The sequence below is a fragment of the Takifugu rubripes genome, chromosome 9, assembly GCF_901000725.2.
Source record: "Takifugu rubripes chromosome 9, fTakRub1.2, whole genome shotgun sequence".
Classification (NCBI taxonomy): Eukaryota; Metazoa; Chordata; class Actinopteri; order Tetraodontiformes; family Tetraodontidae; genus Takifugu; species Takifugu rubripes.
The window spans coordinates 5556821-5580715 of NC_042293.1; the positions used below are offsets into that span (position 1 = coordinate 5556821).

At 45.9% G+C, this 23895-nt stretch overlaps 1 pseudogene across 1 annotated transcript in view; it reads left to right on the forward strand.

Moving 5' to 3' along the window:
• The first annotated feature begins 2492 nt into the window (after window positions 1–2492).
• The window catches only part of LOC115251077 (uncharacterized), a 37615-nt pseudogene continuing 16212 nt past the window's right edge, over window positions 2493–23895 (forward strand). Inside the window, exon 1 of the transcript XR_003889635.1 lies at window positions 2493–2523. The product of XR_003889635.1 is annotated as an uncharacterized protein (transcript). The remainder of the gene's footprint in view (window positions 2524–23895) is intronic.

The following is a 23895-nucleotide window of genomic DNA, read 5'->3' on the forward strand; positions in this document are numbered from 1 at the left end:
CAGAGGAGCGTCAGCGTCGCCAGATGGGGAACCTCTCTATGTACTGCAGGCAAGTATGGACATTTTATCTCTCTCTGTCCGTTAAAAGGCAGAGCTCACCAGTGAATGAGGAAGTCCTGGTGAGTCATGTGGGAGTGAAATCTTCCTCTCAGATTAAACGCCCCATCTTTCTAGCCAAGCTTCTTCTCGCTGATGACTCTCACACCCTGGCCACCTTCATTGACTCCGGTTCCGATGGCAATATTATGGACAAGGGCTTGGCCATGCAACTCGGGCTAGAGAGGATTCCCCTCAACCCACCGATTCCTGCCAGGGCCCTGGATGGTCATCTTCTGGGAACGGTTGCCCACCAGACTGCCCCTGTTCACATGCTGATTTCTGGTAACCATCATGAGACCATCCAGTTTCATCTCCTGCCCTCATCCAACATTCCTCTGATCCTGGGCTTTCCATGGCTCCGCAAACACAACCCGCATGTCGACTGGACCACAGCCACTATCCCCAGCTGGAGCGGTTTCTGCCACCAGGTCTGCCTTCGGGATGCATCAATGCCAGACTACGCTCCCCAGCACCTGCCTGGACCTGGCCAGAGTCCCTGCTGAGTACCACGACCTCAGGGAGGTGTTCAGTAAGACCAAAGCTACCTCGCTGCCCCCCCCCCCCCCCCCCCCCACCGCCCCTACGACTGCTGTATTGATCTGAAGCCTGGCTCACAACACTTTGACAAGCTCTGCCACAGGCCTGTCTCCTTTTCAGTGTGCCTATGGGTATCAGCCACCCCTCTTCCCAGCCCTGGAGAAGGAGGCCTCTTGCCCTTCAGTTCAAGCCTTCCTCCATCGCTGTCATTGGACCTGGGCCCGAGCTAGAGCCTCCCTCCTGAAGACTGCTGGCCGCTACTCCTCTGCTGCCAACCGTCGTCGTTCCCAAGCTCCAGAATATCAGGTGGGCCAGAAGGTCTGGCTCTCCACTGCGGGTGGAGTCCAACAAGCTGGCTCCCAAGTTCATCAGACCGTTCCCCATCGAAAGAGTCATCAATCCTGTGGCAGTCAGGCTCAAGCAGGGTTCACCCAACCTTCCATGTGTCCAAGGTCAAGCCTGTCCGAGAGAGCCCTCTGGTGCCTGCTGCTCCTCCACCGCCTCCTCCTCGCTTCATCGATGGGGGACTCACCTATGTTGTGCGCCGCATCATTCACTCCCGTGTTCGTGGCAGAGGCCTTCAGTATCTCGTTGACTGGGAGGGTTATGGCCCAGAAGAGAGATCTTGGGTTCCTGCTCGTCACATTTTGGACTGACAGCTCCTCCGTGACTTTCATCGGCAGCATCCAGATCAGCCCTCTCACAGCATGGTCGGGGGTTTTCCTCATCGAGGGGTGCGTGCTGTCAGCCCTACTGCTGCTCCAGCTTCTGAGCCAGAGGAGGATTCCCGGTCGCAGACGGGAGATCTGCAGGTGACCTTGTCCTCCTCTCAGGAATTCTTGTCCTGTGCACTTAGGGCTGGATTTCTCTGCCATGGTGGCTGACCAGTCTGGGGACCCGGAGATACGGGCTCTTGAGTCCACGGGTACAGGCTTGAAGCTGGAGAAAGCTGTAGTACAGGATGGCAGTCCTACCCTCCTTTGTGACGTTTCCACCGGTTGTCCCCGACCTGTGGTCCCGGTGGCCTGGCGCCACAGGGTCTTTGATATGGTCCATTCCCTCTCACACCCGGGGGTCCGTGCATCGGTGAAACTGGTGAGTGTCGTTTGTTTGGCGTGGCCTTCGCAAAGAGGTCAGGGAATAGGCAGCAGCCTGTGTGGCATGTCAGCATGCTAAGGTTCACCAGCACACCAAGGCACCCCTTGAAACATTCGCAATTCCAGCCAGACGGTTTGACCACATGCATGTGGACCTGGTGGGACCCTTACCTCCGTCCCACGGGTACACTCATCTGCTCACTATGGTGGATCGCACCACCAGGTGGCCGGAGGTGGTCCCTCTTTCCTCCACGATATCGGCAGACGTCGCTCGAGTATTTCTTTCTGCTTGGGTCGCACGTTTTGGCTCCCCTTCCGACATTACTTCTGACAGGGGACCTCAGTTTGTCTCTAAACTCTGGTCATCTATGGCTAGGTCATTGGGCACACAGGTTCACCGTACCACCGCGTACCATCCTCAGGCTAACGGGCTTTGTGAACGCTTTCACCGTTCACTCAAGGCAGCATTGCGTGCCGCGCTTTCAGATGACAGCTGGGTGGATTGTTTACCTTGGGTGATGCTCGGTTTGTGTTCAGCTCCTAAAGAGGATTTGGATGCTTCGCCTGTGGAATTGGTCTTGGGACAACCGCTTCGTGTTCCAGGGGAATTTCTGCTGGAGAGTGCACCTCCTTGTAACTTTCCTGCCGGAAGTTCCTTTTCGGCTGGGCCTGCTCTGGTTCCATCCCCTGTGCTCCACTGTTTCCCGCAGTCGTTTGTACCGACGGACTTGGCAACGGCTCATTTTGTTTTTGTACGACATGACGCCCACCGGTCACCCCTTCGCCCTCCGTACGACGGCCCATTCCGGGTGCTTGAGACAGGGGCGAAGAGTTTCGTGCTCGATATGGGTGGTCGGTCGGAGCGGGTCACGTTGGATAGGCTGAAGCCGGCGCATTTGCTGGTTGGGCAGGATGTGTTGCCGACTCAGGTCCCCCGTCGGGGCCATCCACCTAAGGTCCAGAATGTCCCGTCTGATGATCTTTGTTCTAATTTACAGCCTGCTGTGGACTTTGTTTCTCCTGCCTGCGACTCATCTGCGTTCCCAGAAGAGGGGCGCCGCAGCCGTTATGGCAGGCTGATTAAACCCCCTGTCAGGGACTGATATATAAAATTTTTCTTTTTCTTTTCCCTCTTTCTGCTGTTTCCCTTCTGGGTGTTCAGGGGGGGCTGTGCGGCGGACACATTGGGGTGCATCTCACACCCAAGTGATGCATGGGGTGATGGGCATGGTTAGCCCTTGATTTGATGCACTGTTCAAAACTGCCCCTCTCTTTACCCGACTGTCCAGAACATGCGGCCGCAAATCCGATGACACGATCAATCAATCAATCAATCTTTATTTATATAGCGTCTTATACAATCAAAATTGTTTCAAGGCGCTTTCCAGAATCACAGGGCCTGACCCCAGACAAGCAACAGTGGCAAGGAAAAACTCCCCTTTAACAGGAAGAAACCTTGAGCAGGACCAGGCTCATGTAGGGGGACCCTCCTGCTGATGGCCGGCTGGGTAAAGAGAGAGGAAAAGGGGGAGGACAGGTAGAGGATAGGATAGGTAGGAGAGGAGAGGAGAGGGGTAGAGGAGAGGAGAAGTAGAGTGAAGGGGAGGTAGAGGAGAGGAGAAGGAGGAGGAGGGGAAAGAGGAGAGGAAAGAAGAGGAGAGGGAGGGGAAAAGGAGAAGGAGAAGGAGGGGAGAGGAGAGGAGAGGAGAGGAGAGGAGAGGAGAGGAGAGGAGAGGAGAGGAGAGGAGAGGCACAGAGCACAGAAACACACAAAAAAAATATGATGCACAATCACTTCAGCGGGGCCGGAGGTCATCATGCAGCTCCGAGGGCGGCGATACCTGTAAATAAATAGAGGGGGGAGAGAAGCAGAAAAACTACACAAGAATCAGCATAACTAGTCTGCTTGATGAGGAGAGGAAAGGAGAGGAAAGGAGAGGAGAGGAAACCATGACCCAGTGGAGTGACAGAGGCCTGTCAGGTGATCATGTTTCCGGACCCCGGCAGCCTTGGCCTATAACAGCATAACTAAGATGTGACCTAACGATTAGACGACCCCCTAAGTATGATAATTTGTCTGTCTATGATAGTAACTGGAACTACAGAATTAGCAACAATAAGCTTTTCAAAGAGGTAGGTTTTAAGTCTGATCTTAAAAGTAGCGATGGAGTCAGCCTCCCGTACCTGGACAGAGAGCTGGTTCCATAGCAGGGGGCCTGGTAGCTAAATGCTCGGCCCCCCATTCTACTCTTAGAAACTCTGGGAACCACAAGTAGACCAGCATTCTGAGAGCGGAGCGGTCTATTGGGCTGATAAGGTATCACTAGCTCCTCCAGGTAGGATGGAGCTAAGCCTCTGAAAACCTTGTAGGTCAAAAGAAGGGTTTTAAAAATTATTCTAAATTTAATGGGCAGCCAATGAAGCGATGCCATTACAGGAGTTATGTGATCTCTTTTGTCAATACCTGTCAGAACTCTGGCTGCAGCATTTTGGATCAACTGGAGGCCTCTTAAAGAGTTCTTTGGACACCCTGATAATAAAGAATTACAATAGTCCAGCCTGGAAGTAACAAAAGCATGAATTAACTTTTCACCATCAGGCCGCGTCAGTAGCTTCCTGATCTTTGAGATGTTCCTCAGGTGAAAAAAGGCATTTCTAGAGACTAATTTAATGTGTGAGTTGAAGGAGAGATTTTGATCAAAAGTTACTCCTAGATTCCTTACAGAGAGACTAGATGTTAATGAGATACCATCTAGAGTGATCATGTGATCTAATCTATCCCTGAGAGGTTCAGGACCAAACACCATGACCTCAGTTTTTCCTGAGTTAAGGAGGAGGAAATTTGAAGACATCCACGACTTTATGTCTTTAAGACAGGTCTGGAGCTTCACTAACTTCTCTGTCTCCTCTGGTTTCATGGATAAATAAAGCTGAGTGTCATTGGCATAACAATGAAAATTGACCCCATGCTGCCGAATAATGTTCCCTCAGGGAAGCATGTACAAGGTGAAAAGGATTGGTCCAAGTACAGAACCTTGTGGAACCCCATGGCTAACCCTACTGTATGAAGAGGGAATACCATGGACATGAGCAAACTGGTATCTATCAGATAAGTATGATCTAAACCAGTCTAGTGCTGTCCCTTTAATCCCAATCACATGTTCCAGTCTATGTAACAGGATGCTGTGATCAATTGTATCAAAAGCAGCACTGAGGTCCAGCAGAACCAGCATAGAGACCAGTCCATGATCTGAAGCTATGAGAAGATCATTAGTAACTTTAAGAAGTGCTGTTTCTGTGCTGTGATGAGCTCTAAAGCCTGACTGAAACATCTCAAACAGGCTGTTCCTCTGCAGGTGCTCCAGTAACTGATTCACCACCACCTTCTCAAGAACTTTAGAGATAAAAGAAAGGTTGGATATCGGCCTATAATTTGCTAATACATCAGGATCTAGTGATGGTTTTTTAAGCAACGGCTTAATCACTGCCACCTTGTAGGACTGGGGTACATAACCTGACACTAAAGAACCATTGATCTGGTCCAGGATAGAACTGCCTATCACTGGTAAAACATCCTTCAACAGGTGTGTTGGGATGGGATCTAAAAGACACGTGGTGGTCTTGGATTTCTGAATTAGGGATGACGCCTCAGAAAAATATATAGGGCTGAAGGAGTTTAAGGGCTCGTTGGAGAACCTGTATGTTCCCACAGTCAGCACATCTGGTGATGGTCCAGTTGTTGGGATGGCCTGGTTAGCTTTTTCTCTGATAGCTAGAACTTTATCAGTGAAGAAGCTCATGAAGTCTTCACCACTAAGGGAAGACGAGATACGTGGATCTAAAACACTGTGACTCTTAGTTAATTTGGCCACAGTGCTGAAAAGAAACCTGGGGTTGCTCTTATTTTCCATTTCCAAATTAAGCTGTTCTAACCTTACAGAGGGCCTTTTTGTAAACTAATAGACAGTCTTTCCAGGCTACAAGATAGCTGTCTATTTTACAGGAATGCCACTTCCTTTCCAGTCTTCGCACTTTCTGCTTGAGGGTCCTGATATGTGAATTATACCAGGGGGCACACCTCCTCTGATTTACTATTTTCTTTTTCAGGGGGGCAACAGAATCAAGCGTGATTCTCAGTGAGGTTGCTGCACCTTCAGCAATAGAGTCAACCTCAGCAGGGCTAAGATTATAATGACTGATCCCTGGGGAAACACACGGTGGTCCTGGGATTAGCACAGGGATCACTTCCTTAAACTTAGCTACAGCATTATCTGAAAGACATCTGCTATAGTAAGACTTTGTTCTGAGGATAGAAGAATCCTTAATCATAAATGTGAAAGTGATCAAAGAATGGTCTGACAGGACTGGGTTCTGAGGGAACACTGACACATGTTCTACCTCAACACCATAAGTCAGAACGAGATCTAGGGTGTGGTTAAAGCTGTGAGTTGGTTGGTTTATCTGCTGGAGGAAACCAACTGACTCAAGTAATGAAATGAAGCCATTTCTAAAGCTGTCATTTACAACATCTACATGGATATTAAAGTCTCCAATGATAATGACTTTGTCCGTTCTAAGGACCAAGTCAGATAAGAAATCAGAGAACTCAGACAGGAACTCTGAATGTGGCCCAGCAGGGGGCCGATATACAACTACAAACAGAAGTGGCTTTTCTGCCTTCCAGTTCAGATGAGTGATGCCAAGAGTCAGGCTTTCAAATGAACTGGAGCCATATTTTGGTCTAGGATTAATTAATAACTTGGAGTGATAGATTGCTGCCACTCCCCCTCCTCGACCAGTAACACGTGGAATATGATAATTAAAATGGGTAGGAGGAGTAGATTCATTTAAGCTAACATACTCCTCCTCCTGAAGCCAGGTCTCAGTAAGACAAAATAGATCAATGTGATGATCCGCTATCAGGTCGTGCACTAACAGGGATTTACACAAAAGAGATCTAATATTTAACAGTCCACACTTAATTGTGATATTAGTTTCTCCAATTTGTGCTTTAGTATTAATTTTAATAAGATTATGGTGATTGACCGCTCCCCTGCTCTGTGCTTGGTGAACTTTTAACCGTGGAACAGAGACTACCTCTATAGTGTTAAATATGTTATTGTTGGCAGATGAGGGTTCTAAGGAAGCAGCAAAGAGGTGTGTAAGACTACAACTCTGCATCCTGGTCTGGACCCTGGATTGTCAGGTCACTCTGGGTCTAATAAAATCAGCCAAATTACTAGAAATGAGAGAGGCACCATGCCGTGTGGGATGGACACCGTCTCTCCTAATCAGACCAGGTTTTCCCCAAAAAGTGCTCCAATTGTCTATAAAGGCCACCTGGTTTTCGGGACACCACCGTGACAGCCAGCGACGAAGCGATGACATGCAGCTAAACATCTCATCGCTGGCCAGATTGGGGAGGGGACCAGAGAATGCTACGGAGTCCGACAGCGTTTTTGCATAGTTACACACCGACTCCAAGTTCATTTTAGTGACCTCCGACTGACGAAGCCGGGTGTCGTTGGCTCCAACGTGAATAATAACTTTACCAAATTTACGTTTACGTCTCGCCAGCAGCCATAAATTTGCTTCTATGTCGCCCGCTCTGGCCCCCGGAATGCACTTGACTATGGTCGCTGGAGTCAGCTTCACGTAGCGCAAAACAGAGTCGCCAATTACCAGGGTCGGTTTCTCAGCGGGTGTTTCGCCGAATGGGGAAAAGCGGTTGGCCACGGGAAGCGGGTGGTGGTGCACCATCGGCCTTTGTTTTGGGCTACACTTCCTACGAACCGTCACCCAGCCACCCTGGCTATCCGGCTGCTCAGCTGCTGCCGGGGGACCGCTAGCTGTAGCTACGCTAGGTGGCTCCGCAGCAGCTAGCTTATCCTGGCTACCTGACGCAACTCCAGCTAACTCCAAGCTGCGGAAGCTCGCTAAGTCTCGCCTCCATAGCTGTAAATAAACTACACTTTCTGCACCTATTCCCTTCACTAAGGGAGGCAGAGGAGTAACTAAACATTTCACACGCTGAACAGACAAAGACACTGGGTGAAACAGATGGTGAGGCCATGCTAGCGCTAATAATCGGCAAAGCCCTGTATTTGTTTAATGTGGGTTATTTCTCACTGTTGTTATCAGGTGACTAGAATGTCCCAAGTGTTCAAATTTTAATTAAAGTGAATACAACACACAAAGTGTTCAAAGTGTTCAATATTAAGTGAATACAACACCCCGTGCACAATGCAACCAACGAACGATTGAGAAGACAGGACGTGACGCAATATGTTACCAGCTGACGTTAAGCGTGTTAATGCATGCCATCAGTATCCCAGTTACAAACCTAGATTTTCGTTATGCAAGGCAAGACAGATGTAAAAAATCATGAGACATCTAAAAAGATCTCAGACAATTGTTAAAATATGTAATGCAGATGTTGGCACTCTTCATGGATGGGTTCAGTGGACGCATGGTTTAAACTTGCCTCTGCTGCTAATTGTCGAATCTCCAGCCTTAAATGTTTGGATGCTTGTAAAAAACTGCAGTGTTACCCAGTCTTTGTATAGTTAGTGGCCCAGGTTAATGTGAGCTGCAGCTTTTGGCTAACCTGGATCTCTGCTTGCTGGACATGGTTGTTGACAACCCCCCAGGCTATTTCCCCAGGCTGTGTACACCATCTTCAAATATTTCTTGCTACTCTTACAGCTCCTGCATAGGCCTCATTAGCTCTACTCCTGCATCCAGATATTGCTTGCCAACCTTGTTGAAAACTTACTTTCAGTTTTGCCTTCATCCCTGAGACTCATCGCATCCCACGTCAATTGTATCTATGTGTTTGACAATGTTTTTGTGTACTTGCTCACCATCTCAACCATGGTGCTATATGGACTCTTGTGTTCCTTGTGGCATTATTGGACATATAAGTTGTTCTATATGTGTTGTTGTTTTTGTTGTTGTTGAAAACTAATGGCCAGATTGAATTTTTCTGAAAATCTGACCGAGGGACACGACAGTGCTCAGCTGTCATCGTGACATTCGAATTTAAATCACTTTTTCATCCCTTTCATCCATTTTCAACAAATCTGATAAGGGCTGCACAGAACTAATAAAGGTGTCTAAATGGCTATAAATGTAAAATAATCTGCTAATTCTACTCTGCATATAATGCAGGGTTATCAATAATCAGATATGGCTGTTTTGTACATCAATATTACTTTATGCCGCTTTTCAAATGGTACTTCATCAGTGCGACTCGACTCCACACAGTTTAGATGATTTTCCACTAGGGGTACCAGGGTGACAGGTACTTTTTATGTCCTGATTGGCTAGGGGTTCCAAGCATGCCAAGTATTTTAATGATGGTCTAGTAATGCCCTGATTGTCCGAGGGACTCACGTCATTGATGAGTCACAAGAGCAACAGATTTTAGAAAACTTAAAGTTCTCATTTTATAATCTTCAAAAGCGCCATCTTCAAAATGGCGCTGTCTCAGGCGGCAGCCAGTAGTAGCTCCCTAAACTTAATTGTTATTTTTTAAATTTTTGTAGTGTTTTCTATACTTGTTTACATTCTTTTCTATTTGGATTTACTTTCTTTCTTTCCATTTTCAACTGGAGTATTCAGACACCATGTTCTGGAGGCTCGAATACTTTTTTCTCTGTTTTGCGGTGCTTGGGTTATCCGCGGCCCCCATCAGCTGTGCCGAGAAGCGGACCGGTATTGTCTACACGCGAGACCAGCTGATGGCTCTAAGACCACCATCCTTCGTGGTCGGAGAGAAGCCCCAAATCCCGAAGGAGCTGAGGAGGAAACGACGAGGGACTAAGGCTGGAGTTAAACAGAGGATGAAGAGGCAAGGGTTTTAAACCCTGCGTCCCCGCGGTCATAACGGGGAATGTCAGGTCCCTGGCAAATAAGATGGACGAGCTGGAGGCGCTCACATGGACCCAGCGGGAGTACAGAGAGGCCAGTATCATGTGTTCCACGGAGACATGGCTCCATGGACTGATACCGGACTCTAATGTGACGATCACTGGTTTCACCACTGTGCGAGCGGACCGAGACACCACAGCGGCCGGTAAGAAGAAAGGACGGGGACTGGCTGTGTTTGTTAGCAACGGTGGTGCAACCCGGAGCATATTCACGTCAAGGAGCGCGTGTGCAATCCAGACGTGGAACTTATTGCTATCGGACTCCGTCCATACTATCTGTCACGGGAGTTTACTAATGTCATCGCCATCACCGTTTATATTCCTCCGACCGGTAAAGCGGACACGGCCTGTGACGTTATTCACTCTGTCACGGCTGACCTGCAGACTAAACATCCCGGAGCCTTTATCCTCATCAAAGGTGACTTCAATCATGCCTCCCTTAAGTCCACTCTCCCTACATTCCATCAATATGTCCAGTGCAGCACGAGAGACAGGAAGACTTTGGATTTACTGTATGCTAATGTCACCAGTGCATACACTTCCACTGCACTCCCTCCGCTAGGCAAGTCTGATCATAATCTCGTGCTGCTCTCCCCATCATACACACCTGTGGTTCAGCAGCAATCAGTCACTGTGAGGACTGTTAGGAAATGGTCAGATGGTGCCATGGACTGTCTGCGGGATGCCCTGGAGACCACCAACTGGTCTGCTCTCTGTGAACCACATGGTGAGGACCTGGATGGACTGACAGACTGTGTTTCTGACTACTGATTTCTGTCCTCAGTGATCTTGACTGCGCAGTCCAGAAAGGCCAGACTGTTTCCTTTTACATCTTCCCGGGTGAATTTTACATGCTCATCTGTTTTGTTGAGGTGATCGGAGAACGCTTCCAATTCATACCTGAACCAGTGGCTTGGCGCAGTTCCTGTGAAGGATGTCAGGGCCTGGGATTCCACCTTCTCCATGTATAGATTGGCAACTATGGGGGATACTGGTGAGCCCATGGCACAGCCATGTTTCTGCCTGTAGAAGCCTTCTCTGTATTGGAAATAGGTGGTGTTCAAACACAGGTCCAGCATGGTGCAGATTTGGGCCGGTGTTAAGGTTGTTCTTTCTGGAAGATTCTTGTCCAATAGAAGGTGCTTGTGGATGGTGTCTATGGCGCTGGCAGTGGGGATGCACGTGAAGAGTGACGTGACATCATAAGATACCATAGTCTCTTCTGGAAGTAGTGTGAGTCCACTGACCTTTTGAGCAAAGTCTTGGGAGTTTTTGATGTGGTGTGGGGTGTTGCCAACCATGGGAGACAAGATGGAGGCCAAGTATTTGGAAATGTTGTATGTTACAGAATTGATGCTACTTACTATGGGTCTGAGAGGGGTCCCTGGTTTGTGGATCTTGGGCAATCCATATATGCAAGGGATGGTTTCTCCTGGATATAGACGGTAGTATTGTGGTCTGTCAATGGCTTTATCCTTTTCCAGTTTCTGTAGTAAGTTTTCAAGAGAAGAAACCCAGTCCAGTTGACAGAGAAAACTACCTTGGATACTCCCCTTGTTTCTTGGATCGAGGACTACCTGACAGGTCGACCACAGTTTGTGAGACTGCGGAGCTGTGTGTCCGACCCCCTGATGAGAAACACAGGAGCTCCTCAAGGAACTGTGCTCTCCCCCTTTCTGTTCACCACCTACACAGCTGACTTCCAGTACCACTCTGAGACATGTCACCTCCAGAAGTACTCGGATGACACAGTCATAGTCGGGTGTGTGGAGAATGGACAGGACGATGAATATAGGGACCTTGTGGAGAGTTTTGTCAGGTGGAGCAGGGAGAACCTTCTGCAGCTCAACGTGACCAAGACGAAGGAGATGGTGGTGGACTTCAGAAAAAGCAAGTCCCCTCCCTCCCCAGTCTGCATTAGTGGGAAGGATGTGGAAATAGTCTCATCCTACAGGTCCCTGGGTGTTCAGCTGGACAATAAACTGGAGTGGTCCACAAACACCGATGCTGTTTACAAGAAGGCCATGAGCAGACTCTATTTCCTCAGGAGACTCAGGTCCTTCAGTGTTTGCAGCAGGATGCTCCACATGTTCTATCAGTCTGTCATGGCTGGCACCATCTTCTTTGCTGCAGTGTGCTGGGGTGCAGGCATTAAAGCAAAGGATGCCAACAGACTCAACAAACTCATTAAAAGGCAGGGTCTGTTGTTGGCTGTAGACTGGCAAACTTGGACAAGGTGGTGAGGGACAGGATGGTGTTGAAACTGCGGACAATCATGGACAATCCCTCCCACCCCCTCCATAACACAGTGGACAAACTGAGAAGCAGCTTCAGCAGCAGACTCCTGCAGCCTCGCTGCTCGAAGGAACGGTACAGGAAGTCATTCCTGCCATCCACTATCAGACTGTATAATTAATCAAAACCCAGCCAATAACAATAATTGTGTAATGTTAATGTTGTAATTTTATTTCTATTTTATTCTATATTTATGTACATATGCTTATAATGCTTATAATGTGTATATATTATATTATGTATATATTATATATATATGCTTATAATATATGCTGTATACAGTATATGCTTATAATGTTCTAATCTTATCTGTATTTATTTATTCTGTTTCTATGCTCTGTATAGGGTGCTATTACAATTCAATTTCCCCACGGGGATGAATAAAGTTCATCTTAATCTTAATCTTATAAACCCCACAACAGCAATGGTGGATATTTCTATTTTATAAAATAAATAATAAAGGCTACAGGTAAGGCAATACACTGCGACAACAACATGGTACATTTTTGACCTTTTAGAGCTGCGAGGCTGACAAGTGAAGTTGGAGCTACAGGTGAGATTAGAAATTAGGTTTTACTGGAGCTCTCTGATGGGCAGTCAGAGAAACCAGAGGACACACGTGTGCTATCAATAAAAGCTAAAAACACCAAAGACAATTATCAGAGAGTCCTGGAACAAACAGGAAGGACTGGGCTTTTTTTAAAAGAAAGAACTAGATGTGGATTAAGAAAATGGACGCTATTAGGGCAATGACTGGGAGAGTTGCCTTGAGTCAACCGTGACATTGTTGGAAACTACCGTAGACAGAGGGTCGACGAGTTCTGTGACTTTTCAGGATTAGGGTTAGGCACAGGTTAGGTAAGGAACTCATTTCACTTACGGGGAGCTCACAGTGAAGAGCCAAGCATAGTTAGAAAGATACATTGTTGTTTTCTGTTTGCAGACAATCAGATGGCTAGTTACTAGATACCAGTGATAACTCCATCCTTCACTTGTATCTTGCAATTGCTTTGTTGCTGAGAAAAATGTAAGTTCAGGTTGTCAGCATCATTTGACAAACTAAACCAATGCCGGTATTGCTTAAAAAGTTGTTTTTCCATGTTGCTTCATGCACATATTACTAATTTTTGGTCTTGCTACAGTTTGGATTTTGCCTTCAACTATAATAAAAAATATATATAGTATCATGTTTTCTGTCTATTCTCTTAAGACTCTGGCAATAAAAGAGCCAACACTACAAACCAAACATTTCTCAGAGACAAATAATCAGTGTTGGGGGGCTTGGGTTCTAGGTTTGACCCCTGGTGCAGACAAAAACATGGAAGGTGTTCTGTTAGTGAGGGGAGGTGTCACAACACCTTCAGAGCACCGCTGAGATACCCTTGAGCAATGCACCAAATCTGCAAATGCTCACATAGTGGTGGGGTGGACCTAACCTTTGCCTATATGTGCGCCCTCCCCATGACCCCAAAAAGAAAAAAACATTTAAGAAACACCAAAAATTAATAATGCATTTGGTCTACATGCTAACATGCTAACTGCTAGAGCAGGCCTGGCCAACCCGCGGCTCCCGAGCCGCATGCGGCTCTTTGCCTGGTTTCATGCGGCTCTAACGTTCATATCGAAGTTTGGGTTTATGGTTTTTTTTAACACTAGAAGTCCCAGCATTTTTCTGTCTACGTAGAAGACCCACACAGAGGCCATTTGGCCTGACCACTTTTCCCGAATACACTAATCACTCATTTTGTTATGGTAATGAGGCTGTTAGTGGCAGTGTGTGGGGTGAGGGGGTCACACCTTACAGAGAATGAGGAATAAAAACACATTCACTCAGAACTGAAGAAGCCTTCTGGATAGAAGGCGAAATGTCTTCAAGAGAAGAAACCCAGTCCAGTTGACAGAGAAATCTACAATGATACAATGACCTGGATGATTGAGAATCTACACAGACAAAAACACATTCTATTCTAAATTGTGAACCTGTGAATGTCCCATGTGACCATAACGACTCATCGACTGCAACCAGACAATTGTTTGATGGATAAATACCTCAGTGCACATGGACTATCGCTTCAGCAGCTGTTCTCAGCAGCATGCACAGCATGATTCAGACACAGGATACCACCAAAAAGAAGCCAAACACCATCACACTCTACAACACAACAAAGTGCGGCGTCGATGTCATGGACCAGATGGTGCGAGGGTACACTGTCCGCGCAGGAACACGGCGCTGGCCAGTAGCAGTGTTCTATAACATGATAGATATGGCAGCACTGAATGCACACGTGCTCTATCAGTTATGCACCGGGAGGCAGGAGAGACAGGTGGATTTCCTGCTGGAGCTTGCAAGAGAGTTGGCTCAAACCCACTTGGGTAAGAAAAAGGCCCAAAAGTGGCCCAAAAATTATTTCGGCAACAACCCTCCACATCACAACTAGGAAAAAGAGCCAAGTGTCAGGCTAAAATTAAATGTAGGGACAATAATGCAACTGTGCGCTGTGTTGACTGCTACCGATTTACATGTGGGAAATGCCGAAAGGAGCAATGGCAGTGCCAGGATTGTGAGTGACTGCTCAAATGTATTTCACTCATAATGCATGGTTTTTCATTCTTTGTAAATATGCTTGGGTTTCTTTTTCTTTTTTTTACTATTTTTAGCACAAAAATAACAATTACTTCTGCAACAACCCTCCACACCAAAACTGGGAAAAAGTTGCTTTTTCATTCTTTGTAAATATGTTTTGTTTTTTTAACAATAAATGTCAGTGTGTTGATCCCTTCCTTCCTGTTGATCCTTTCCACTGCATACAGCTCATAGTCCAGTTTAAGTCTTTATGGCTATGTTCACTGAGGTATTTATCCATCTCACAACTAAAACTTGCTCTCAAAAGAACCTCCTGAGCTGTAAGGTATGTCCCCTCCCCCACACAGGTTCATGTGGCTCCGGCCGTGTGCCACTAACAGCCACATTTCCATAACAAAATGAGTGTCCACAGGGGGGACTTGGGGCCAATTGGCCGTCTTGTGGGTTTTCTAGGTAAAAAGGCCAAATGGCCGCTCTCTGGGACTTCTAGTGTTAATGTGCGTGTTCGCTTCGCTTGAGTTCAATACAGTACTTTCGCCAAGATGAAAATACCGCAAAGTTTCTCAGGACAAGATCTTTTGAGTAAACAATTAGTGTCAAGTTTGCCTTCAAAATGGCAGGGAAAAAATGCACAGCCAAAGGAGAAAACCTGCACAAAAGCTTCGTGACCCGGTTCCGTGATCTACAACTGAAAAGGCCACAGATTGCATTCCTCGTTGCCCCTTTTAATGAGGAGACGCACTGTTGGAAAGCCCCGCTAGTCACAGATAAGGCTCCAGCTAAGTTAAAGATTATCAATCTTTGTGAGGAGGACCAACTGAAACCTGCTTTAAGGGAAGGGGCCATTGAGTTCTGGAAAAGTGTGCCAATGGAAAAATACCCCAATGTCAAACGGGTTGCGCTTAAGATACTCTCAATATTTGGGTCAACATTCGTCTGCGAGTCTGTGTTTTCTATCCCGAAACACGTAAAATCAAAGCATCAATCTGTTCTGACTGACACCCATGTGAAAGAATGTCTTCGTGTGGGAACAACTGAATAAAAACCAGATTTGAAGAGGATTGTTCAAAGCAAGGAATGCCAGAAGTCCCACTAAGCAACATGCATAGTAAGAGAAAAAAAGATATTTTAATTATTATATTTCTGTTTGTGGATTTACCGTATTTTCACGACTATAAGGCGCACCTAAAACACTGAGATTTTCTCAAAAATCGACGGTGCGCCTTATAATATGGAGCGCCTTGTGTGTGGACTGACTTCCAAAATCTGCTGTGCGTCTTTGGTGGGTGCACTACGGTAAACGCTAAGCCAAATCGATTAGCGGCACACCTACGCATAAGGATCCCCTAAAATGGCGCCGGTCAAGTGACACGCATATGAATGAGGCTTACTTTAAACTGCAGGCCATCGAATATGCGGCTGAAAATGGCAATCGAGCAATCTTAGTGTTTTCGCTTTATGAGGAGGCGGCATCTCTCCATACGCGTGAGGACAACTGTTGCGCAGCGGCTGCCCGTGGATTACCAGGAGAGGGTGGCCATCTTCCGCACCTACTGCCGCGACAAGATTACCGCGCCCAGCCACAACACCAACATGGATGAGATCCCTCTGACTTTTGACATCCCAGAGCGCAGGATGACGGAAGGCGAACACTCCTTCACAAAGACTATGAGGCAGCGGCGGGCAAGTTATGCCACCATATGCGGGTGGATTGTAGACGTATGGGCCATGATACCGTCTTCATGTATTGGAAGAGCTTTCACAAAATCAACGCTGAACCGGAACCGGTGGGTGAGTCTGATTCAGATGATGAAGAAGAGGAATTCAGGATATTGGACATTGAAATATTGCAGCTGTTTAATTCAGATACAGAAGATGAAAACTTTGATGGTTTTGTGGCGGAAGAATGAATATTTTGTTCAATAAATGTGTCGAAACTCACGGTTTTACTTCCGTTGTCATTTTTTACTGTATGTTTCAGCATGCGCCTAATAATATGGTGCGCCTTGTGTATGTTTTAACTACAGAAATAGCACCCATAACTGAGATTGCGCCTTTTAATACAGTGTGCTCCGATTGGCGGAGCGTTTACCATAGTGCACCCACCAAATGCGCACAGCAGATTTTGAAACTCAGTCCACACACAAGGCACTCAATATTATAAAGCGCACCGTCGATTTTTGCGAAAATCTCAGTGTTTTAGGTGTGCCTTATAGTCGTGAAAATACGGTAAAAAATATCCTTTTTTGCTGCTGCAAAAGTTGCGAACTGCCCAATTTTTATTCTTAAGATAAGTCACGTTGAATAGTGGTAAAGTGTAGCACATTTTTCACTCCATACAGCCACGTGAAAGAGGTACCATGGTGCATGGAAAACTAACCGGATTATTGCATGTCGAATCGAACCCTGTCGTCCAGCCGATACTCTGTAGTGGAAAAGTGCCTTCAGATCACAACAAAACCAAATCAATCTTTATTTATATAGCATCTTTTACAATCAAAATTGTTTCAAGGCGCTTTACAGAATCCCAGGGCCTAACCCCAGACAAGCAACAGTGGCAAGGAAAAACTCCCCTTTAACAGGAAGAAACCTTGAGCAGGACCAGGATCATGTAGGGGGACCCTCCTGCTGATGGCCGGCTGGGTAGAGAGAGAGGAGAATGGGGAGGACAGGTAGAGGATAGAATAGGTAGGAGAGGAGAGGAGAGGAGAGGAGAGGAGAGGAGAGGAGAGGAGAGGAGAGGAGAGGAGAGGAGAGGGAGAGGACAGGACAGGCATAGAGCATAGAATACATACAAAAATACATTATATTGAGTAAGCTGCCGATTGAGTGGGTCAGCGGGATCGGGGATCATTATGCAGCTCTGAAGGCAGCGATACCTGTAAATTAATACATAAGGGGAGGGGAAGCAGAAAAACTACACAAGAAATAGCATCACTAGTCTACTTGATGAGGAAGAGGACAGGACAGGCATAGAGCATAGAATACACACAAAAATGCATTATATTGAGTAAACTGCCGATCTATTGGGCTGGTAAGGTGTCACTAGCTCCTCCAGGTAGGATGGAGCTAGGCCTCTGAGGACTTTGTAGGTGAGAAGAAGGGTTTTAAAAATTATTCTAAATTTAACGGGCAGCCATTGTAGAGACGCCAGTACAGGAGTTTTGTGATCTCTTTTGTCAATACCTGTCAGAACTCTGGCAGCATTTTGGAACACCTGGAGGCTTTTTAAAGAGTTGTTTGGGCACCCTGATAATAAAGAACTAAAATAATCCGGCCTGGAAGTAAGCCTGGAAGTAACAAATGCATGGATTAACTTTTCAGCATCATGCCGCGTCAGTAGCTTTCTGATCCTTGTGATGTTCTTCAGGTCAAAAAAGGCACTTCGAGAGACTATTTTGATTTGGGAGTTGGAGGGCTCGTTGGAGACCCTGTATGTTCCCACAGTCAGCACATCTGGTGATGGTTCAGTTGTTGGGATGGCCTGGTTAGCTTTTTCTCTGATACCTAGAACTTTCTCAGTGAAGAAGCTCATGAAGTCTTCACCACTAAGGGAAGAAGGGATACATGGATCTAAAACACTGTGACTCTTAGTTAATTTGGCCACAATGCTGAAAAATACCTGAAGAATATAGCCAGAGTCCGCCCGTTTCTCTCTCAGGCCAGCACGGAGGTGCTGATGCACGCTTTTATCTCTTGTCGTTTAGATTATTGTAATGCCCTGCTCTCTGGTCTTCCAAAAAAGAGCATTTCTAACCTACAATTATTACAAAACTCAGCTGCACGAGTGCTGACGAGGACCAGAGGGCAGGAGCACATCACACCGGTTTTATTGGCTACCCGTGCGTTTCAGGATCGATTTTAAGGTTCTTTTATTAGTTTTTAAATGTCTTAATGGTCTTGGCCTGACTTATTTATCAGACATGCTTTTATTCTATCAACCCTCGCGGAGTCTGAGGTCCTCCGGCACCGGCCTTTTAACCATTCCACAAGTAAGCTCTAAAACGCACGGGGAAGCGGCCTTCAGTTATTATGGTCCCCGACTGTGGAACAGCCTGCCGGAGAACCTCATGTCCTCATGCTTTTTTATGTCTTATCCTTATTTTACTTGATACTTTTACTGTTTTACTCCCTCAGTTCTTAGTTTCTCAGTTTTTAGTCTTTACACCTTTTATCCCATTTACTGTTTTAGTCTGTTTTAGTCTTAGTACTGTTTTACTCCCTCAGATCTTATTCTCAGTTTTTAGTCTTTTATCCCATTTACTGTTTCAGTCTGTTTTAGTCTTAGTACTGTTTTACTACTTCAATTCTTAGTTCCTTAGTTTTTAGCTTTTATACCTTTTATCCCATTTACTGTTTTAGTCCTTCAGTTTTTAGCTCCAGTGTTTCCTCATGGTGTTTCCTCATGGGGGCCTGCCAGGCTGGGAGATGTTTCCGGTCTACCGCTGGGGGTGCTGTCCCATTGTCGACTCTGGCCTGGGTGGTTAGGGGGCTCTGTGCTTTGGTGTGGAGCCTCCGGTCTGTCCGGGTCGGGGTGGTCTTTGTGGCGGTACCACCTGTGGTCACAGACCGTGACCTCCCTCGGCATGGTGGGCCTCCAAAGGTGGCGTGTCCTTCGCCTCAGGTCTCGGTGCCCAGCCATGTCTCAGCTTGCCTCAGCTTGTTTATGTGTGTGGGTGTGTGTGTAAGTGTGTTGTATGCATGTGTGTGTGTGTGTGTGTCCTTTTCTTGATTCTCTTGTTCTCTTTGCTGTTTTTATCCTTTGTGAGGCACTTTGTGCTACCTAGTGTATGAAAAGTGCCATATAAATAAAGATTGAATTGAATTGAATTGAATTGAAAAGAAACCTGGGGTTATTGTTGTTTTCTTCAATTAATGAAGAAAAATAAGCTGTTCTAGCCTTACGGAGGGCCTTTTTGTAAACTACTCGACAGTCTTTCCAGACTACATGATAGCTATCCATTTTACAAGAATGCCACTTCCTTTCTAGTCTGCGCACTTTCTGCTTGAGGGTCCTGATATGTGAATTATACCACGGGGCACACCTCCTCTTATTTACTATTTTCTTTTTCAGGGAAAAAAGAGAATCAAGTGTGATTCTCAGTGAGGCTACTGCACCTTCAGCAATAGAGTCAACCTCTGCAGGGCGAAGATCATAATGATTGATCCCCGGGGAAACACACAGTGGTCCTGGGATTAGCACAGATCTTCTTTGTTCTCATTTAGTGGGAGTAACTCAAACACATGAAATCCCACTGAGCAGCAATGTCTTAAAATGAAAAGCTATCATGTTCGTACACTCCTCTATGGTACATGTGCACTGTTCAACCCAGAGGTAGCATGCAGGTCGATGACATCATGTGTGAGCGGAGCATGTGCTTTAAAGGTCCATTCCCCTATGCTTCCACTGTGACAGGATGAATCAATAAAAAATAAACCGGACTGAACTTCTTTCTGTTGCTTTTCATTTGATTCTCTCCTGAAAAAAGGTTAATGATGGTCTCATGAGTAGTAAAAGCAAGTGAGTCACCATGTTAACAGCTGGTGTCACCTAGCAAGACATGGACAAATATACGACCATCAGTATCCAATCAGGCCGGACTACAGGAAAAAGTAATCCACAACACATTTAGGACCAGCAGACCACACACATCATACGTAACATGCAGGACATAAAGAAGAAAAATAACAGCACAAATTATATAGAACAAGCAGAAGAAGCAAAACATGTAGACCATAAAGAAGCCGCACCACCAATAGCAGCTGGTGAGAAAATTCTTGGTGGGGCTGATTTCCCTGCCTACTCCAGTATTCAATTCAACATTCTGAAAATGACTTAAATTCCACAATAATAAGTTAATTTCCTGTGTGTGTGTGTGTGTGTGTGTGTTTGTGTTTGAGACAGGATTAAGTGAATGGAGTGGCTGGGTGATGTTTTTTCAGGCCTGTCAGACCCCAGCTCCACAGAGTGTTTCTACCATTGTCTCCATCTTCACTCTGACTGGCTAACCTGTGACCTCATAGCAATCCCTTATGGCCATTTTCTGTGTCAGGGGCTACATTTCATATGACCCTCCCAAATCGGGAACACAAGGCTAATTGGCTGAATATTTTATTTTTTACACTAGCAACCATACACAGCACTGTTGGGGGTACTTTTCACAAGCGCCCAAGAAGAATTCTATTAATAGTATAAGTGATACCAGTCTGTCATGTCTGCAGAAAGCCACTGTTGAATGAGAGTCATTTGGTCGAAATAATATTTAAAGTTTAGATTGCACATAGGCACACACTATTATGTAAAATTGGCATTGATAAGCATGTCAGAGCATGTACAATACACAGATTAGTCAGGGCACACTGGAAATCCAAGATTCACAGAATACCCAGAACTGTCAGGTTCCCAGCCTCTGGGAACTCCATTGCGGGTTTCTTCCTGCAGGGGGCGTGGTGGAGCCGTGCCCCAGCCGCACCTGCAGCCTATCAGTAATCTAGCCACCTATTAATGGACTGTACTCACGGTTTGCCGGCGTTGGCATGTTTTGTTTCCTAGCGAAACCCCGACTACTCTCTGCTGGATTATCGTTGTGACTTTTTCCTTCCTGGATTAGTTTTGACCCCGTTTCTGGATCATTGGTTGCTTCTCTCCGGGAGAGCGGCGCAGTGGGCCACAGCCGTACTGGAGAACCAGACCACCCAGTTTTCCGGCTTTTACGGAGGAATTAAGACGTGTTTTCGACCATCCCGTCCAGAGCAGCGAAGCGTCCTCCCAGATCCTGTCCCTGCGCCAGGGTTCCAGCTCCGTCGCCGACTCGTTTCCGCATCCTCGCCGCCCGAAGCGGCTGGAACGACGCAGCGCTTCGGGGAGTTTTCACGCAGGGGCTCTCCGACGACCTGAAAGACGAGTTAGCAGCGAGGGAGGAGCCTGGGAGCTTGGAGGCGCTCATCGGCCTGGCTACTCGATTAGATAATCGACTTCGGGAGAGACACCGGCAGAGGATGAACAAGCGGGCGGTGAGAGTGTTGTGAATTTTCTTCTGGTGGTAGCTGAGATGTGTTGATGAGGAAGGAATCTTCGCAGACACCGACTTGGTTATCATAGATGTTTATTGGAGAGAACAGTCAGGTATCACTCGGACGCTGCAGCATGCCCGAGGGAGGTTTCGTGGTCCCGTTGGTGAAGAACTCCGAAGTGTTTACAACGATAGCTCCTTCTTACACAGTCAAGTCAACACATTCTTTTCTGATGACCTCATGATACACAGTATAGCAAACCCAATGGTATAGAGTTCAGTTAGTACCAAAAATGGAAGTAGTAGAAAGGTTTTATGCTACACATCCTCATATCGAGAACAACCAGGAGCCTACGAGCTCCAGCGTCATCTCTTAGCAGCTTCTCTTGGCAATAACAAGACTTCCATTGCAATCTTAAAGTAAGGCAGAAGTCACAGGACACATGTGGAACATATCCTAATATGGCACCAGGCTGGCTGCTAAACACATTGCGGCCTTACAGAAGTAAAGGCCTGCACAGAATGGATACACAGGCTTCAGATACTACATATTTACCCCCTTCGAGACTACATAGAGTCTCGAAAAATAAAGGATAACCAAGTTTTAAGTAAGTAAAGGTGACGGTGACTACTAAAGTGGTATAATTTGATACACGTGAGAAAAACATTGATTACGTAGGCATGAATAATATGTGAAATTTAGTAGAGTGTGAGAGCGAAAAACCCATCCGACAGACCTCTTTAAATTTACAACCCTCAAAACACTTTAGACGGGAAAATTCTCTCACGGTCCCTCTGTCTACAGCAACCACCTATGGTACTCCAACCCAATTTGCAAAAATGTTGTATAAGGGGAGAGTTTGGCAAACACATACGAGATACTGAGAAAAAAATCAAAAAATGTCCATGGTCAGGCTGGTCGACCCATCGGACCTTACCTTGGACCTTTCCCTGCCTCAGGACCCATTTCCCTATTTACCAAAACAAGGAAAAAACCTCAGTTCTCATAGCATCTGCCTACTGATGAAATCTCCCTAGTACATTTATTAACACAAAACTTCAGATATATGTATTAAACACATCAAACAGTAATTTTCGAATTTGTAGTTCATAGTCCCCTGATGAAGGATCTTCAGTTGTTCCACATCTTCATTCAGGGTCCTCCAGCATCTTTCACAGTTCATTTTGAATTTCTGAGTCCATTCCAACATAGTTGTCACCCCAACGTAGATCCCAAACTACTGTCCTGGAAACAGAAAAGAGAGGTGCCAGTATCTTTGCAAACAAAACATTGGTTTCATTAAAGGGAATACAATGCAAACATATCAAAACATGGTTGTCACGATTAAGTAAATTAAGTAACCATTTCCCCCCTAGTCACCAGTACTACAACGGAGGAAAGGAAAACATAAACACCATTAAATGCAAAGAGTAACATAAGGATATAACTCGAAGGTCACACTATATACTGAATTATTGATTATACTGGATATTTATCAACCTGTAGCAGTTGTCTTAGGAAAGTATGGTATATAGAAATGTCCTCCTCATCTGAATCAACCAAAGCTTTATCACTTAAGAGTGGCATCTGGATCTGGTTGCTAGGCATCACTACACCAATCCAACGCAATATCATCGCCTTGGCACAAGTTAATGACAAAATACAAAAACAAAACATCACACCCAGTGACACTACAACTGCACTGAGAACCTGTATCAACATAGCTCCCATTGGACCAAATTTGTCCTGAAGCCAGGCCATCGCTGATGTTCCTGCGCCTTCAGAAGGACCAAATGCATCTCTTATCTTCTTCATCTCTTATCTTCTTATCACCACTGTCTGGAATCAAAGTATAACAAGCATCTCCTGTCAAGTTCAAAGACACACACAAACCTCCTTCTTTGGCCAAGATGTAAACTAGGGCCATGTCATGTTTCAACAACGTAAGTCTGTGGCTCCTCTGAGTGTTGGAAAGATGTTCAAAGCTTCTTATGGTTTCATTAGCAAAACCCTGCAGAGTGTAAGTAATATTGCTGAGGTCCTGGTGGAACAGGTGTCATAGATGGAAATTGATATGATTCAGATTCAGGTCCTTTATTGTCCCACACGAGGAAATTTACAGTGCAACAACAGCAGAGCACGCAGAGAAAAATAAGATAAAATCGAATAGAATTTGGAATATACAAAGAGGATGTATATTTACAATAATCCAGGTAAATGGATACTCGGACCCTGTATACCTGTACATAGTACAGAGGGTTATTACAATATACATATCAGAATATATAATATTCAGATTGTGCTAGCGGGCGTGATTTTTATTGTGCAGTATGACAGC